The 4,148-nt window shown below is 35.2% G+C and overlaps 1 long non-coding RNA gene across 2 annotated transcripts; it reads right to left on the reverse strand.

Annotated features, from left to right (window-relative positions):
* Positions 1-490: 490 nt before the first annotated feature.
* LOC122017890 lies at positions 491-3,881 on the reverse strand. Of its 2 annotated transcripts, XR_006121485.1 has the most exons (7): positions 3,429-3,881; positions 2,952-3,028; positions 2,460-2,530; positions 2,277-2,384; positions 2,081-2,183; positions 1,715-1,795; positions 491-717 (listed from the first exon to the last, which is right to left on the reverse strand). It is a non-coding gene; the product is annotated as an uncharacterized LOC122017890 (long non-coding RNA). The 2 variants fall into 2 exon arrangements; XR_006121486.1 differs by lacking the exon at positions 2,460-2,530.
* Between the last annotated feature and the right edge of the window lie 267 nt (positions 3,882-4,148).

Below are 4,148 nucleotides of genomic sequence, written 5' to 3' on the forward strand. Positions count from 1 at the left end.
TCCGGAGATCAGATTCATGTCCTCCAGGGATCAAGTCCAAAAATTCTCTCCCAAAACATGAATCTTTTTAGGTTGCCACTACAAGAAAAAAGCTAATAGACAACGCTTTTAAAGCGTTGTCTTTGTGCCTGAAAAAGCGTTGTTAAAGGCACTGTTGTTAAAAGTATGCTCAACGACAACGCTTTAAAAGCGTTGTCGTTTGTAGCAAAGACAACGCTTTTGCAACGCTTTAAAAGCGTTGTCTTTTTTCTGAAAAACAACATTATTGCAACGCTTTTAAAAACGTTGTTGTTTTTGGCAAAGACAACACTTTTACAACGCTTTAAAAACGTTGTCTTTTTAAAATAAAAAATAAAAAAACTATTTTCAAAATCATTTTTTTATATTTACAAAACTATTAATTTTCTTTTACCATGTCTAGATTCGAATTTGACATATAAAATAACATTTAATCAGCTCGGCTAATGATTTCAAACTGAAACCAAAACAATAGAATACAACCACAAAATATTAGAATTTATAGAAGAATTCAACTATATACAAAGACTAAATAGTTCTGTTTCATAGTAGATAGTGACATTCAAATTTAAAACAAACAAACACAAAATAGTGAGCCGGCCTCGAAGATAACGATCTGCATGCTTACTTCTACTAGAAATATTGTTCAAAAAGGATTGTCGGCTTGAGACTTGGCACAAAACACCTACCACTGTGTATCTGCCACAGAAAATAATACCATCAGTATAATGCAAAAGATATTTTTAACTCTTAAAGCTGAAAATAAAGGTCACAGTTCACACCATACAATAATGAGAAAATCTGGATTGAGAAAGACAAAATAATCATAATTCTAGATGTAGTGCCATAGAAAATCTGGATAGAAAATCTGGATTCAACAGAATGAATTCTTTAGTCTGTGCAGTAGGCTTCAGAATGGAATGAATTCTTTAGTATGTGCAGTAAGCTTCAGAATGGATTCAACAGAATGAATTCCTACAGCATAACTGTTTCTTTACAGAAGCAGTAGGCTTCAGAATTTGGAATGAGCTCACCAACGTTTCATCCACTCATCATAAACAAGAAGCAGTAGGCTTCAAAAAATGGAATGAACTCATCAACGTTTCCACATTTCACTAGACAATATTTTGATATCTAGATTTCATTCAACTCTTATACGAATGTAGATTTCCATAAAACTAAAAGGTCTAACTGTGAAATCAAAGTTTGTTCAGGACGAAAGGAAAAATAATCTAAAATTTAATAGTTTAGACGAGAGATGAAACAAGAATCAACAAGCATAGATGTTATAGCCATAACAATCCACAAACGAATCACAATGCAGTTTGTGGATTGTTCGTCAAACAGTTAATTGTAGAGAATGTAGAATGTCATGCTTCATAATTGCAAGAGATGGACACTTTACTAATGGAAAAGAATGAAATCATAATGTCTAGAAATGATGGTAAAGAGGTGTTAAAGTTTGTAATTTGACACTTTACTACACCTTGTTGAAACAAATGGTTCTATGTTCTAGAGTGGAAGTTGTACCAATTATATATTAGTAGCTCTCAATTCAGCATAAAAGATGAACACAGTCTGATTCCAGAATGTCCATCTTCAATTGGACAATATCACTCACACAATCTTGATATGAGCAAAAAGAACAAAATGATATCATTAGCAAAGGTAAGTTAAGAAATCAAGTTGCTGCTACCTTGTTCTGAAACTTTGTCAAAGATTGTTGTTCGTCCTTGAAGGATCAATAACATCAAAATACTTTGAAACAAAGGGTTGGCTGTGACAGCAGAAATAGTCAGCAAATGGACAGGTATTCCTGTATCTAAGCTGCAATAATCTGAGAGATAAAAGCTATTGTATCTGGAAATTCAATTTGTCAGAAACCTTCCACGAAACAGAACTAAGAGATACAATGTCCATGGCCAATCCATTGAAAATATGAGAGTGCAGGAAAAAACTAACAAGCATAGCTGATAATGGATTCCAAAGAAGCAAGAAGTTGCTTCTTGCTAAAGATAATGAACTTACATAAACTTTAGCTAAAACAAGGTAATGAACTTACATAAACTTGAACGCATCTACTCATAAATATGATCTTGTATACATTCTGCCAACTCCGATCGCACCTCATCAATTTCTTCTTGAGAATACTCCTTTTGTGTGAACTGTGAACATTAATGAAAAAAAATCAACATTGACTTTGCAAATTTTAAATAGTTTATTTCAAATAATTTGAGACATAAGCAAGAAAACATTACTATAGATCGTAGGGAATTTCTCTCGATAATTTCAACTTCTTCAACAATTTGTCTCATAAATCACATCACATAATAACCACATTGTTTGGCATCTTGTTGTCGAGGAGCCTATGGTAATTAGATACAAATTATTAATGATAAACATACACATGAAGGAAGATTGTTATATATAATTACACATACCTTTACTACTTCCCACATAGCCTTTTTTTCTACCTTTCCTTCCCTTGTTTGAATTAAACAATCTTAAGGTCCTTCATATATTAATGATTTTTTATATATGAGTTTTGTATTAACATAAATGCTTAATAAAAATAAATATGAACTCACATTTCTACTATATATTTCCAATTCTCATCATGAATGCGGTGCCTTAGAGAATCCAACAAACATCATAGGAACATAAATCATAGGAACATAAACTAGAGCATGTGACAAAACCTAAACTAGTTACATTCAAATAAAGAACAAACATCATAGGAGCATAAATCACTAAACTAACAAGCATTACTTGGAATTAAACTAAAGAAATTGTATCAACTAAAACATATACAATGGAAGAGACATTTAATCAAACACTTGATGGGCATGAGTCAATGAAATCATAATGTGTGCAAATTGAAATCATAATACCAGATATATTAATCAAAATATTATAAAAGTACTAGGTGAAACCTGAAATAGAAGAGACCGTTGTTTTGTCTCTGGATCAAATTGCTTTGAGACCCTATACCCTGGCCTCCCAATCTTAACTGCAAGGATAGTGCAATGTAACAACCAAGCACTAGTAATTGATTTTATAGAGTTCCAGAATATATAGATATATCAGTTGCAATGTCCCTATGTTAATCTAACTGAGCATTATATAAAAGAGAACATGGATACAACTTACAAGTAATAAAAGTGTCAAAGTACAAATTTCTCGAGCAGAAATAAATTACTCAAAAATAGAGAAAAGAAAAAAAAACTGTAAACAAAACAACTTGTCCGCACAATTAACTACTAAATGATCAGATTACACCATGATCTAAATTCAACTACACATGTGCTATTCTAAATTCAATTAACCAATGTGATCCAATTTATCCCTAATTCAACACATAAACCTATCTAACAATCATCTACATCATGTATCAAAACCCCGACACATACCTCAAGCTCAGCCCCTTCTGTTGATCCCCAATCCAGAATCGTTACTACCATGAAAGAGTAGTTGATGGGACCAAAGAACACCACAAAACTAAACTTCCCTGCTGGAATCTTTCTCACGTAAGGTTTAGAGGCAATCAACAGTTCACTTTCTGCTGATCCTCAACCATAGATGGTTGCTGCCGGAAGAAGACTCCCCCACCAGATTACCTCAACAATCAAACGTCTCTGGTGAGCAAGGGAAAAGAAGAATCGGTCACACAACATCTCAACAACCCACAGAGTACGATGCCTTACCTCCAAGATCCGGCTAGGGCACAGCGCCACAAGAGGAAGAGGAGGAATCGAGGAAAGGTTCGGCGCTGAGGTTTGCGGGAAATCAAAGAAGAACAAGATAGCTCATCCTTGAGGCTCCGGGAATAAATCTACACCGGCGGTGCCAAGGAAAGAAGAAAAGGTCCGGCGAGAAGCAGGCGATCAGTCGTGCCCTAGGTATCGATTACTAAAGATGGCTTGGACTTCGCCGGTGTCGTCGAGATCCGGCGACTTCCTCCTCAAGTGACACTGTCGATCGCCGAAGGTCGAAGCTCCGTTCCGTCGTCTTCGAGTCGTCCGTGAGAGAGAGCGCGTCAAGCAGAGGGGAGATCTGGGAAGAGAGGAATCGGGCGCGCAGAGCAGAAGTCAAGCTCGGGATTAAAAGGATCGACATCTTTGACCCACTAA

The sequence above is a fragment of the Zingiber officinale genome, chromosome 8B (genome assembly GCF_018446385.1).
Source record: "Zingiber officinale cultivar Zhangliang chromosome 8B, Zo_v1.1, whole genome shotgun sequence".
Classification (NCBI taxonomy): domain Eukaryota; kingdom Viridiplantae; phylum Streptophyta; class Magnoliopsida; order Zingiberales; family Zingiberaceae; genus Zingiber; species Zingiber officinale.